This window comes from Caretta caretta, chromosome 8 (genome assembly GCF_965140235.1).
Source record: "Caretta caretta isolate rCarCar2 chromosome 8, rCarCar1.hap1, whole genome shotgun sequence".
NCBI lineage: Eukaryota > Metazoa > Chordata > Testudines > Cheloniidae > Caretta > Caretta caretta.
This window is the reverse complement of record NC_134213.1, coordinates 78,455,249-78,470,761: the sequence shown is the minus strand read 5'-3', so window position 1 is coordinate 78,470,761 and position 15,513 is coordinate 78,455,249. Positions and strand designations below refer to the sequence as shown.

At 40.7% G+C, this 15,513-nt stretch overlaps 1 long non-coding RNA gene across 1 annotated transcript in view; it reads left to right on the top strand.

Annotated features, from left to right (window-relative positions):
* LOC125641416 (uncharacterized) overlaps positions 1–15,513 on the top strand; it is a 74,411-nt gene that overhangs the window by 8,309 nt on the left and 50,589 nt on the right. Inside the window, exon 2 of the long non-coding RNA XR_007358045.2 lies at positions 3,750–3,805. This is a non-coding gene — a long non-coding RNA (uncharacterized LOC125641416). The remainder of the gene's footprint in view (positions 1–3,749; positions 3,806–15,513) is intronic.

The following is a 15,513-nucleotide window of genomic DNA, read 5'->3' as shown; positions in this document are numbered from 1 at the left end:
AAAACTTGGGTCCGTAATAAGATGAGGGATGTTAATTGTGTCCAGGAGCACCTGGGGTGTGAACGGGAAGGGAGAATTTTCCCCTTGCCCCCCCCTTTTGAGAAGGCCTCCAAATTGAGTGGTGGTCTGACCTGGGGTGTGGGGTTGCAGCAGGGTTCAGATTTGGCTCTCCATCCATCTGTCACAGTCTCCCAGGACAGGAGCTGCAGGGTGAGCATGGGGTGGGCTCACTCTCCAGCTCAGATTTAGATGTTCAGCTTGGAAGGCCTCCATTTAAGATTTTAAGGGTGATGTCGTGTTGGGGGTCTGTTATAGACCACCGGACCAGGAGGATGAGGTGGACGAGGCTTTCTTCCGGCAACTCACGGAAGTTACTAGATCGCAGGCCCTGGTTCTCATGGAAGACTTCAATCACCCTGATATCTGCTGGGAGAGCAATACAGCGGTGCACAAACAATCCAGGAAGTTTTTGGAAAGGGTAGGGGACAATTTCCTGGTGCAAGTGCTGGAGGAACCAACTAGGGGCAGAGCTCTTCTTGGCCTGCTGCTCACAAACCGGGAAGAATTAGTAGGGGAAGCTAAAGTGGATGGGAACCTGGGAGGCAGTGATCATGAGATGGTCGAGTTCAGGACCCTGACAAAGGGAAGAAAGGAGAGCAGCAGAATACGGACCCTGGACTTAGACTTTGACTCCCTCAGGGAACTGATGGGTAGGATCCCCGGGAGAATAACATGAAGGGGAAAGGAGTCCAGGAGAGCTGGCTGTATTTTAAAGAATCCTTATTGAGGTTACAGGGACAAACCATCCCGATGTGTAGGAAGAATAGTAAATATGGCAGGCGACCAGCTTGGCTTAACAGTGAAATCCTTGCTGATCTTAACCACAAAAAAGAAGCTTACAAGAAGTGGAAGATTGGACAAATGACCAGGGAAGAGTATAAAAATATTGTTTGGGCATGCAGGAGTGAAATCAGGAAGGCCAAATCACACCTGGAGTTGCAGCTAGCAAGAGATGTTAAGAGTAACAAGAAGGGTTTCTTCAGGTATGTTAGCAACAAGAAGAAAGTCAAGGAAAGTGTGGGCCCTTTACTGAATGAGGGAGGCAACCTAGTGACAGAGGATGTGGAAAAAGCTAATGTACTCAATGCTTTTTTTTGCCTCTGTCTTCACGAACAAGGTCAGCTCCCAGACTACTGCACTGGGCAGCACAGCATGGGGAGGAGGTGACCAGCCCTCTGTGGTTCGGGACTATTTAGAAAAGCTGGACAAGCACAAGTCCATGGGGCCGGATGCGCTGCATCCGAGAGTGCTAAAGGAGTTGGCGGATGTGATTGCAGAGCCATTGGCCATTATCTTTGAAAACTCATGGCGATCGGGGGAAGTCCCGGAAGACTGGAAAAAGGCTAATGCAGTGTCCATCTTTAAAAAAGGGAAGGAGGAGGATCCTGGGAACTACAGGCCAGTGAGCCTCACCTCAGTCCCTGGAAAAATCATAGAGCAGGTCCTCAAGGAATCAATTCTGAAGCACTTAGAGGAGAGAAAAGTGATCAGGAACAGTCAGCATGGATTCACCAAGGGCAAGTCATGCCTGACTAATCTAATTGCCTTCTATGACGAGATAACTGGCTCTGTGGATGAGGGGAAAGTGGTGGATGTGTTGTTCCTTGACTTTAGCAAAGCTTTTGACACTGTCTCCCACAGTATTCTTGCCAGCAAGTTATAGTCCATTCATCCAGCCCATACTTCTTTAAGGTGGATAGAAAGTTGGCTAGATTGTCAGGCTCAACGGATAGTGATCAATGGCTCCATGTCTAGTTGGCAGTTGGTATCAAGTGGAGTGCCCCAAGGGCTGGTCCTGGGGCCGGTTTTGTTCAATATCTTCATTAATGATCTGGAGGATGGTGTGGATTGCACCCTCAGCAAGTTTGCGGATGATACTAAACTGGGAGGAGTGGTAGATATGCTGGAGGGTAGGGATAGGATACAGAGGACCCTAGACAAATTAGAGGATTGGGCCAAAAGAAATCTGATGAGGTTCAATAAGGACAAGTGCAGGGTCCTGCACTTAGGACGGAAGAATCCAATGCCCCGCTACAGACTAGGGACCGAATGGCTCAGCAGCAGTTCTGCAGAAAAGGACCTAGGGGTTACAGTGGACAAGAAGCTGGATATGAGTCAACAGTGTGCCCTTGTTGCCAAGGAGGCCAGTGGCATTTTGGGATGTATAAGTAGGGGCATTGCCAGCAGATCGAGGGATGTGATCGTTCCCCTCTATTCGACATTGGTGAGGCCTCATCTGGAGTACTGTGTCCAGTTTTGGGCCCCACACTACAAGAAGGATGTGGAAAAATTGGAAAGAGTCCAGCGGAGAGCAACAAAAATGATTAGGGGACTGGAACACATGAGTGATGAGGAGAGGCTGAGGGAACTGGGATTGTTTAGTCTGCGGAAGAGAAGAATGAGGGGGAATTTGATAGCTGCTTTCAACTACCTGAAAGGGGGTTCCAAAGAGGATGGATCTAGACTGTTCTCAGTGGTAGCAGATGACAGAACGAGGAGTAATGGTCTCAAGTTGCAGTGGGGGAGGTTTAGGTTGGATATTAGGAAAAACTTTTTCACTAGGAGAGTGGTGAAACACTGGAATGCATTACCTAGTGAGGTGGTGGAATGTCTTTCCTTAGATATTTTTAAGGTCAGGCTTGACAAAGCTCTGGCTGAGATGATTTAGTTGGGGATTGGTCCTGCTTTGAGCAGGGGGTTGGACTAGATGACCTCCTGAGGTCCCTTCCAACCCTGATATTCTATGATTCTATTTTGCCCTGCCCCCACCCTCCCAAAAACCTTGGTGCAGTCCTGGTGGTGGTGTATTACAATTTTAAGCACAATCTCTTTAAATGTCTGGGTTTTTTCCCCTGGTCCTGCTTGCAGGCTAAGGGGATTTGTAGGGAAGCATGTGATCTGGGCCTACCAGCACTAAGTCTGCAGCCAGCCAGCCTAGAGAAAGGTGGGCTGAGTTGGACCCTCTCTGTTTTAAGGAGCAGCCTGTTTTGTGTGTCTGTTTTGGGTTCTTGAGTGTTATCATGAATTCTAAGAAATAATGTAGTGTTACATTGCAACTTTCCAGCAAGAGTAGTTTTTTATCTAACTTCTCTGTGTGTACATTGAGAGCATAACATTAATATGTCCCCATAACACTGCAGAAGACTGTACAAAAACAAATAATAGAATGTGCCCTACACACAAAGGGAAGGGTGCATAGTCGCCTATATTGACTACAACAGAATATTTTCTTTTCTGTGAAATTCATTTTGACTGCCATGTGTTTGTATTTATTTTCTTTCCATAGATTACTTCTCCATAACTTAGCAGCAGGACAGAACATATTGAGAGCATGCTTTCTGCTCCACAAGAAATTTTTTCCCGTTTCCTAGATGCCATTTTGCCATGTTTTCCGATAGTTCCACTGTGAAGAATTCTGTCTGATGGGATAAAGACATACAAATTAACAGTGTTCCAAGTCGGCTGAGTTCAGTGTCACTTTGCAGGCCAGGCACACAAGGCCTAAACTGTTCCAAGGCACTTGAGATAATAGCTGAAATTCCTTCCTTGTGCTCTGGAGAGTAGCGATGGAGGCTACCCAGGACTTGCATTCACTCTAGCCTCATACTGCCCCACTTCCTGTGGATGGGAGTCATGGTGTAATCTCTTAAAGTTTATTTCAATCCAAATATAATCTTTTCTTTTTCTAGACATCCTATTGGGGCCACAGTTTCTTTGCGTTCTTCGACCATGGACAAGAGTTACAGTAAGTGGTTTCCTCCTGTTTTGTTGTGACAACTTCTGTGGCCAATGCTGAAGGTCTGTTTTCACTTATGGCTCTTCCTTGGAAAGGATTAACATTTCAGTGGGTTTAAATTTGAACCTTAATGCAATAGTCTGTCATGGGTTTTTAATAAATATCTTTCCCCCCCCCCCCAAATAATCTGTAAGGCTGTTACTAATCAGAATGAGACATTTCCTCAGTTGGTTTCACTGGGGCTTGTTTCTGTTGCATCTGGCAGTGTGTCCAACAGAACAGCTCAACCAAAATGTGCTCAGTTGAAATCAGTTGTTTCATAAGAAGCTACTATTTCTTGGTTATATTATTATTAAATATCCAGGCACATGTGTCTAGAAAATATGCCATTTTTCCTCCCCCAAAAGGATGAAGAATAACTGATCCAAAGCCTCACAAAACCCAAATATGCTTCTATTTAAGAATTGAATATATGGATTTTTATGGGGTTGGGAATGGGGGCAGAATTTAACAAAACAAAACAAAAAAAAATCCATGCTGACATCTCTCCTCTTATCTCCAGGGGGATTTTGGTTGCATAGTTTTAAATTCCTTAAAATACTGGGTTAAGAGAGCTGACAAAGTGTTAATGGTGTCACAAGGGTGATGCTAGTATTCCAGTATATCTTTGTCCATATTCTAATATGCCTCTTAGATAATGGAATTCATTAATGATTTGAGGATGTTTTATTTTATTGGCATATCTTGTTGTTTTCAAAAGTTTGTCATTGGGGACCTGGGGGCTGCGGCTTCTGGCATTGCCTGTTCAGATAGCTTAGATGTGTGAAGCTTTGTTCCATCGTTTTGCTTAATGAATGGACTGTTGCTCTATAAACACAAGGAATACCATGTTGGATTGTGTTCTCTCAGCTGAGCTGCATCAGTCTTGTTAGTGCTTGAGTAGGCGATCTCAAAGAAAACCTATTTGCTGTGGTGGTACTGGTGGTTCAGTAGATGAACTACTTTCTTCTGACTCAGTTCTGAATCAGTGCTCCAGCACTGCACCATTGAGAGGGTGTGGATGTGATGTGTGTGTTACAGTATGCTGGGGTACCGCATTTTGGTAGGCAAGCTCAATTGCCTGTAATGCAGAGAAGGCCATCGATACCACCTTCAAAGATAAACAATTCCCTTTTATTATCACACCGAGCCTTAGCGCTACCAGCTTCAAATAACACATAATCACAAGTCTGCAATATCATTTACTTCTGCAAAGAGAAAATAGCACATGTTAGATTGCTGCTGAGGTGATAGGAACATTTTGACTAACATTCAACTGGAGAAAGGAATATGAGCCAGGCAGGAACTAACTCAGATGATGACTCCACAGACACTAATAGCTTGCACCATGCCAAATACATCAGATGAGTGGTCCACTGTTGAATCATCTTATGTATTTGTGTGGTGTTACTCCTAAAAGAACAACTGTCCAGGAACTTTTGTATGTGTCCATATTACACACTCATGAGATATTTTAAAGTAAATATATGCGGACACGTAAAAAATATATGCATATAGGTAGGTAGATAATTTTCTGCTAAAGGGAGGCTGAGGGGCTGTTACGGATAAAATAGCTTGAGTTCAGTGTTTGGAAAATGGTATCTTTGCTCAGGTATGGCTCTGAGTCTGGTGTTGTGACCTGTTAGCTACGACACACCTGGAACCTTAAGGCAGGAAGGAGGGCATGAACCTGGTTGGCTAATCTGAGGCTCAGGCTTTAAAGAGGTCCCCTAATTTTTTTACTCAATCCTTCTAGAAATACAACTGCAGCTACATGGGCTGAAAATGGTGCCCTTTAAAAAAACAAAAAATATCATTTTGCTTCAGTAGAGTCTGAATTTGTCAAGGGCACCAGATAAATATCTCAAGCAAGCTTAAACCAGCCCAGAGCCAGGCCTTTGACCACTGCTTGAATCTGTACCTCGTTGTGTGGCCAAAAGGCCAACATTGTGCTTTAGAAATGCACACCAGTAGTGAGTCCTGATTGACCAAACTGTTTTCAGAGAGCTGAAACACTGACATTGACAGAGCTAACGTTTAATCTTCAGAATTTAGTCTGTCTCTTTCCTTCTCTTTTTGCAGAGTCCATGTCACTTTTTACACATACATATATCTCAAATCCAATGCTTTGTTAAATTTTGTAAAAAGAAATGCTAGTAACTCAACACGAGCAACCCTACAATAACAGCTTGATCTAAACAATAGCTTGGTTTCAAGCTTCTAAGTGGCAGTTGCACAAAAGTGAAGGAATGTTTTCAAACTAAATAATAAATCCATTTTAGAGGGTCCATTTTCAATAATCTAGAATTTTACCACATGGTTAATACCCAAGAGAAATGTCCTGGCTTGAATGATCATATCACTGCTGCTCTACAAGCATTATTATGGCATCACAGGAAGTTTTGAATTAAATTGCAATATTTTTCTTTTAACATGCGAGACTTTACATTTCCCTATTTATTGGTTTAAACTTTCCTCTGCCTCCATTTTACTTTGCCCTTTGAATGTCCTGGGTACAGCACATTAACTCTCCTTGAAATATGAACCAGAGCGCGCAAGTGCCAGAACATTTGTGTCAGTGGCTTCCAAAAACTACAGAATTTCCTGCCCAGCTACATAAGATCAGCCAACAACTTTGTAATTGCTTTAAAAAACAAAACAAAACACTGCTGACTTTCCTCCTCTCCTCCAGCCCAAATGGTTCAGCTGGCATGGCGCAGCTTTTGTCTTATATCCAGTATCTTCAGATGTTTCTCTAATGTGCACTGTGCTGTATTTTTATGGTCAGTGTATTCTATACGACACAGTTTTAAGTTTACAACGAAAGAGAGATTGGATTCAGCTTAGTGATCTGAGAACAGGTCTAGGAGCCAAGAACTCCTGAAGTTCCAGTCCCAGTTTTGCCACTAAGTCAGGAATCTGCACGAAATGAAAGCCACATGATGAGCGACTTTTAAAATAATTTTTCTTGTTTCTCAGAGAAGGGTGCAGATTCTCAGGGGTGGTCTTTCCCTTGCCCACGCAGCCTAACTGAAGCTGAGTTTCCAGGTGGAAAGTGTGTGCATCTCCCTTCCCATTTGCAATATTGAGATTCAGGAGATTAGGTAATCTAACTGGGGACCTTACATTTTCACCTTGAGAAGTATTTGGACTGACATCTCAATAGTAAATGAAAATAAATTAGCTGAGGATGTCTGCATGAAACTTTACTGCTGAAAAATTCATTCTCTAAAAACATTTATATTGTACTCTTTATTGTCAACTAATCCTGCCCAAACTCATTTAATGGCAGTGTGTGGGTTACTTGCTGTCAGTGAAATTATCAAAGGCATTTTTCAGTTGGTGCACCGGGAAAGCATATGCTTCAATGCCAAGTAAAACAATAATGAGGAAATGTTATGATCAGACTTGACCAAATGACCTTTCCCATTTTAGATTAGTTCTTAATTTCAGCACAAGGGTCATCCTGTGAGAATACTTACAATAAGTCACTGCTCACCACTCACATGAAAAAGAAGTGACTTATTAGAAAACTCACTGTACTCATTGCAGTTAATGAGATGTGGAAAGCTTTGTAATTTGATTTGCTGGACCATATGCTGTAAAGGGATACTGCTGATTTCATTCCTCCACATTTAATTTAAGCAATATGCAATGGCTTCTTCGTATGGCTACTTATATAATAAAAATTAACTTGGAATATAAGCCCCCCCCCACCATTGTGGGGTTTATTACTTGGGGTGGTTGAGTTTCAAGTGTTTTTCACGGAAACATCTGTAAGTAATGTGTGGGTCTAATTTTAAATCCTGGCAAATATTTTCCATTTAACATTTGGTTTTACTGACAAGCTTGGAGTGGTGGTTTTCAGAGCTTGTCAGTAACGGATACATATTCCCAATAATAAAAAAAAAAATTGAAGATATCTGTAATTCAAAACTTGTTCTTCTGACCCTTTTTTATATTTTAGTGGTTACGAACAGCAATGCAGAAATTAGCCTTCTGTCCCTTTAAACACCAGCTGCAACTGAATTCATTATTTCCCTCACTAGAAGAGTTCTGGCTTTTTCTTTGCCATCTGCCTGTAGGATGGCCATGGCAAACTCGGAATGTAAGATCAAGCTGCAAAAGGGGTTGGCTGAACTGTGCTTTTTTCGGACAATGTCCTATGAAATCAGACAGGCAGAAGAGAAGTGCATGTGTGTGTGGCAGGCTGGGGAGAAAGAGGTGACAGCATTAGGGGTATCATGAAATATTAGAGGATCAAGGTGCCCGTATTCATACTTTTGTATGGAATGTTTAAATCCAAACATAAATCCTGAGGGTGGATTTAAGTTCCTACCTTACCATGGAGTTTGGCAGCATATTGTGTGTGTGTGTCTCAACAACTTGTATTCCTCTCTCTCAGGTCCAAGCCTACTTGCTTGCACCTTAGCGACTAGCCATCAGGGCTTTATTTCACATTATTTGATTTTTGGTCACAGACAAAATGAAACAGCTTGAACAGGCAGCCTGGGCTACATAACCCATAAAAACTAAAACCAAGCTGACTTGTCAATGTGCATTGCATTGCCCCATTAAAGCTTACACAATGTACTATTTATGGTGCTTCATATTAGATTCTGAGACCGAACCAATGTATAGGTGGTAGTAGAAATATCCAGTAAAGTAATTAAAGGCCATTTTGGAAACTTACTATTAAGGTGTGTGTCGTCGTTAACCCCCGCCCCCGAAAAAAAAAAGTCTTGAGAGGGTTAGGCTAGGACTAGGTAAAACTTACTGGTTTCACCTTAAAGAAATGACATGGGAATAATTATAAATAATACTAACTTTTGCTCAAGCTCTTAACATGAGGGGAATGTGTGGTTTTGAAATTAATAGATTGGTTATTTGGGATTGGCCCAATAAATATCTAGAAGCAAAACAAAGGTGGTTATGATAATCTGTGGGCTGTAGACAGTATAGTTGTAGCTGTGTCAGTCCCAGGATATCAGAGAGACATGGTGGGTGACCTGAAGAAGAGCTCTGTGTAGCTTAGAAGCTTGTCTCTGTGACCAGCAGAAGTTAGTTCAATAAAAGATGTCACCGCACCCACCTTGTCTCTGTAAGTTGTAGAGACAGGAGTATGTAGAGCAGCATGATGTGTCCAGCCACTGGGCGTCAGGATAACCATGGTATAATGCAATATGCCACTGTTCTGAATTTTTCCAATAAAATAAGGCAGTTGTAAAACATAGCCACACTAAATAAATTGAACAGGCTGAATTATTGATGTGAGATTCACCTTCAGGTATTGCCAGGTACTTAAAGCCTGTCCTGTCTCAGAGTTCAATTGCCTGTCGTTATTTGTAATGCAAAGTTAAGTCTTGTGCTCAGCTGTTATAACTCTGTGGTATTAAATTGCCTTTAAAACAGTCAAGAAGACTTTGAGATGACCGTACTTTAGTAACAAAAGAAACATGGCCTTTTCATGGGTTACATGTAAAAAGAAAGTCATTCATTTACATTTCTGTTGCTCTGTATCTCCGGTCATTTGAGATTTACTATTTTCTCAACATGATTTTAAAATAATTAATTTTGCTTTCAGTTAAAATAAATAAATAAATTTTTTTAAAAAGGGTAAATTATTTCCCTCAGACCAAGATTGTCATCCTGTTGAACTCTGAACTACAGCAGCAGATAATTAGTTTTCTCCACATAGGGATTTACTGCAATGAAGAGTTCTGGAATGTGGAAATCTAAGAGACTTTTTAGAATAATGGCTCGGAAATGTCTGAAAAAGAATCTTCACTGTCACAGATTTCTAAGACTCTTAAAAAGTGTCTTAGAAATTATCCATATTTAAAGGCTTTAGAGAGACAAACAAGTGTCTCTGTGCTACCCAAGAAGACTTTTTCATGTCTAAATTGCCTTTAATGCTCAATAACAGTCTGTGATTTCAATGCAGTTGCTAAACCAAAGACTTAACCTTGAGTTGGATTTTTGTTAAAGACTCAAATTGAGAGTACTCTTTGCTGGCAATTCCATTGAGCATAGAATCACAGCATTGTTATGGATAAATTTAGAGATAAAAATTAAGATTTTAATCTCAATATGTCCCTGTTTTCTTTTGCCAGACGTTCTGAACTGCTTCTGAAGAAGAGATTATTACTAATGACAATTTAGCTGCAGTGATCTTTTATAAACATTGTGAGAAACTGCAATTTGACCTGAATAAGGTGTCTGTTTTAAATGGCTGGTGTTTTTACATTTTTTTAAAAAATTGAGTCCCAAGTATAGAAGTAACTAAACGCAAATGAAAAGACATTGAGCATTTTGTTTTGATTCCTACTACCAGCCCTGGTTTGTACTGTGGGGGAAGAAATTTCTTTCATATCAAGAGCTGCAGAAGCCAGAAGTTTAATCTTTTACCGACAACTTATTTTATTGTGTTTTTAATTTTCTCTTTCATTAACGTGACCCTTTTCTATAGCTTTCCATGCCTGGTGCTTAATTACTTATCATTAGCAATGTACACGGGGGCCTTCCTGCATATTTATAAATGTGATCATTAGTACATGGAAAGACAAAGACTTCTTTAAGACCATCATTAGTTATTCTGTTTTCATAGAAATGTTCATTAGAGAAACTACCCACCTGGTTAAATAATTATAATTAAGAATTGGTAATCTCCTTTGCATTTTTAACTTGATCTTCAGGCTGTGTGCATAAAACTAAACAAGCCTTGTTTAGCCATCCTGTTACCTTTTCGTTTTGATTTGAATTGTCAAGCAGATTTAAATGCTGTATTTTGCAGCTATATATCCTAAGAATGATTTATGGAAGGAGAGATTATTTTAAATAAATAAATAAACCCAGCAATTATCACTGAATTCATTAACTATGCACTGGCAGACGGAGGTTACGTAAACCATTTCCTGTTACACACTATGTGGAGTTAAAATAAAATGTCACTGAAACCTCATTTTCCTGCTTTAACTATATCACTGGCTGCAGAGATTGGCACTGATGAAGAACACTCCAAAAGATGGCTTCATTTTATTTTACAAGGCCTAAATGTGTTGCTGCCAATGCCATTGCACATGGATTTCATGTGAACACTTGGAATTGCGAGGAAAGCCATATGAAGCATGTACATGATTATTTGTCAGCTATAAAACAAATTGGGTGATAGAAACATAATAAAATAACGATGGTCATTCTTCTGCCTACTGCCCTTTGCTCTTAGTGATTATTGGTGTAGAACACGTCCTGGTAAGATAATTCACCAGTGATAAACCACAACTGTGAGAAAAGCTTGTCAGTGGCATAAATATCATCTGTAAACAATTAAGCAGTGACTGCTCATTCAGTGCAGTTTTGAGAACCGAAGGAAGTCTGCAATCAGTTATATCTCCAATTACCATAAAAATATATTAGCCATTCATTCATTTATTAATGATTCATCAGTTAACCACACATAATGAGCAAATAATTAGCAATGCTGTACGGTTGCCAAAATTGAAGCAGTGTTGGCATTTTAAAGATGAAAGGTTGCATTTATGTAAAAGTCTGGTGATGATAAAGTTAATACCGAAGATAATTATAAAAGTGGCTGTCCTATATTAGAGGCTGAGATCCCACAAAACTTGCCTAATTGAACTGAAATTAATATTCTTCAAAAGCACGCACGTTACTGCATATTAGCTGCTGAGTTTACTTGGAGCTCTCCCTTCAGTAAGGTACCTAGCACAATACAAGTTAATAAAATGCCAGACAGCAAGACTGTGTTCTTTGTTTGCTCGGTTCAGGGCCTTGTGGAAAACAATAAATTGCATTCATGTCAGCCGAGGCCCATCCCTTTGCTAATTACCGTTTGGTGCTGAAATGACTTCTGTGAAATTGGGAGCATGAAGAAACATACAACCGTACAAGGGAGGCTTTTCAGACTATGGCAGTAAATGTGAGATAGGCCTCAGGCGCACAGATGTTAAAACAGTGAATTCCCCTACAGATTACACTAATGGAAACCCTGTCAGGGTAAGTCAAATCCAGGGTCTGTGGTCAAAATCTAATTAATGTTCCTGTACTTAAAAAGAATATGAATGCCTGGAGGTGATGAAGAATGTATAAGAAACTCACTTGTTTGTAAAATTGTTAGTGTGAATAGTAACTACCACTGAGCTATTACTTACAATGTAACACCTGTTAGCTGAACAGCTCCACTTACTGAATTTAATATAGCATGTTATTGGTGGGGCTGACTAGCTTGACTCATGCAGCAGTGGCCTTTGACCACCTCTAGTAACATAGCTGGAGTCCATTTTGGAGGTCCAGGATGACTATTTTGGCCTGAGTCCCTAATGGAGAGTCTGCAGCATCATTAAACACTCCTTAATTATTCAGCATGATTGAGCGCTGTTGACAGTCACTGTTTTGAACATACTCATAGCTGGGGATATCAGAAAGGCTAACTCACGCCTTGTATGAAAACAAAAGATTGTCCTTATAGGTTTAGCTTGAGGAGACTGTTGGGGCTCTTACGGAGTGTTCACAGCTGCAGCGTGCATGGCCTGTGCAATAACAGAGGAAATGAATTTATAATGCAACAATCTCTTCATTTTCACAAGCACAAAAATTCCCCTAAATACTTAAAATAACACTCAGAGTGGGACAGACCTTACATTTCAAATAAATGAAACCCTAATCCAGTGTGTTGCTGAAACGAGATTGTTATTAAAGAAATAAATCTGAAACAGCAAGTGGGTTGAGAATTTTGAATTTAATTATTTAAATCTACTTAAGATAACTCTCCAGCACTATTTTGGTTTCCCATTGAGAACATGCTTTCTGGGAAAGGTATCCCACCCAGTGCCTTGGCAATATTAACTTGCACACGCAACAGTGGTTTAAGCAGTAGAGACAAAAAATAATAATAAGGAAAGGTATTAAAGAGTAACTCCATAATATTTATTTCCTTGCAAAAATCTAACATGAAAATTGCACAAAGTCATTAAGGATGTTTTGGGAGTTTATCAGTCTCCTTTGGCTAAATGGCTGGTAGAATGCTGTCAAATGCTGTGTCTAAGTGTAATTCTTCTTCAGCTCTTCGGAGAAGAGATACAGTACTTCACTTAACAATGTGATAGGCCCAGTGATGAAAGGAAATGAGTCAGACAGTATTCTAACAGCAGGTTTACAATCACAAACAGCATATTTAGGATGTTATATGTTACTTATCTGCTAAACATTAGGAGCCTGATTTTGTTCACAGTTGATGGCTGTGCGTTGCCTCCTAACTTCTAAAGCTTTGGTGACAGGTACTTACACAGGTCAAAATTTAACCATTCAGCTTTAGGACAAGGTTGTTCCCTGCTCCTTCCCAAACCAACAGGAGAGTAAGACTTCCCTCGTCCTCTTGTGTGGACCTTCCTGGATCTTGGGTCTGTGTGCAGGGGAAAGAGCAAGAGCATACACCCAAAACTGCCCCTTTCGGAGCTAATATGCTGAGAGGGGATTGGGAATGAGTGAACACATGGATCCTCCCTGTCGCTGTGCACCAGCCAGCAGAGCTGGCCAGGCAGAAATAGGGAATTAAACTGCACCCCAAACAGGGACGTTGCAACTTACTTCCCTCAGTGCAAGAAGGAAGCGGGGGAGGATCCATGTCACAATTCTTTCCCATGGCTCCTCCTAGGGTGGCACAGCTCAAAGCTGCTCCATGTGCAGGGCTGAGCCACAAAACTCAATCTTTCATTTAGGGTTGGGCAAGACTGGAAATGTGAAGTGTTAATCTTGTGAACAGCAGTGATAGCACTTTTGTAGGGTGTGAGTATTTTCATAATAAGCAGAGACATAGTGATTTCCATCTTCAAAGTAGGGTACTATAACTCTTCTCCATGTCCTTCCTAAATGTCATTTCTACCTACTCTTTATCTGTGAGTTTGTTTTAGAAAGCAATAAAGAGCTCTACGCCTCAAACAGCTGCTGATTTAGGGCCACATTCTGCTCCTGGGGCTCAGTACCGCTAACATTTACCATCAGACATCATCTTCGCTACCGTGAATACTGCTATTGACATTAATGGTGCTTATGGAAGTAGGGACTCTGCCTGGCATTGTTTGGAAGATCGGACCCTTCAACTGTACCGATTTTAATGAGACTGCTTCACTGTAAATAAACAGAGTTTATCTGCTGATCCCATAGAAATAAGAACAGAATCTTGGAGAGATTTTGGTGTTCATAGGGCAGGGCTACGCTTCAAACGCTGCAGTGGCAGAGCTATACCGGTGCAGCTGGTACAGTGTAGTGCTTCAGTGAAGATGCTACTGCACCAACAGGAGAGCTGCTCCTGTCACCATAGTTAATCTACCTCGGCGAGAGGCGGTAGCTATGCTGATGGGAGTTCTCTTGTCGATTTAGGGCTGTCTGCACCAGGGGTTAGGTCGGTATACCTGCATCGTTCAGGGGTGTGAATTTTTCATACCCCTGAGCGACATAGTTATACTGATATAAGTTTGGCCTTAAATTTAATATCAAGATACAGTTAATGCAAAAGCCAAGTTACAGTTAGGATAAGGGAGCACTCAGAAATGATCAGCACTGTTCTTTCATTGTCCAAGCCCAATATGGTTAATATAAATTTCACAATTAAAGGCACCAGTAGCTTGTGCTTTGGTTCAACAGTGTGTTCTCTAAAACTCACAGTACGTGGTGCGTAACTAATGCTGATAAGTCAGAACCTGAAACAAACATATGCTTTTCTTTATTCAAACTGACCAATTGGTCAAAATCAAACTAACTTATCATACAAAGTAAGCTGATAGGGAGATATTCACAATAGTCATTTTTGGAAGAAAAGTTAAAGCAAAAATGTTCTCACACTGATACAATATATTTTTAATGATTAGATAACAATGCTTATGTTATGTAGAAAGATGATTGTCTCCAAACTTAATACCTGGCTAAACAGATCTCCCCCAAATCATTTTGAGGTGAGGCTGTAGTACAGTCAAACAGGTCCTTCCCTCTGGATCTTCAGCCTTGGCCCTTCCACTTAATTAAGGGCAATAAAGAGAGGACTGTAACACATCCACTGAGTCTTCTAGTGCATTTTGTCTTCTGCATGTGTCCTTTTGGTTGTAAGATTTTCAGGACAAGGACTGTCTTCATTAGAGCTGACCAAAAACTTTTCCAATGGAAAAAATGGTTTTTGTTTTTTTTTACTGAAATAAAAATTTTCATGGAAAAACTGTTTTGGTAAAAATAAAAAAAATCAGTTTTTCAATGAAAACCTAAAACAGTCAGTGGTTTCCCTCCCCCTGTTTCTCTCCCTGCTTTAGAATCATAGAATATCAGGGTTGGAAGGGACCTCAGGAGGTCATCTAGTCCAACCCCCTGCTCAAAGCAGGACCAATCCCCAATTTTTGCCCCAGATCCCTAAATGGCCCCCTCAAGGATTGAACTCACAAAACCCTCCTGAAAACTTTTAATTTTATTTAATTGAAAAACCAAAATAAACAGTGAAAATATATTTGTTTTGTTGGAAATTTTTCATGGAAAATATTTAACCATTTTCCAGCCTGCCCTATTCTTTATCTTTGTGTCTTGCACAGGACACTGTTATTGCTTAACAAATATTTAACAATAATGATGTTGTCCAGCTCCCCTAGTCTTCCCCCTCTTTCTCTGCCCCCTGATCA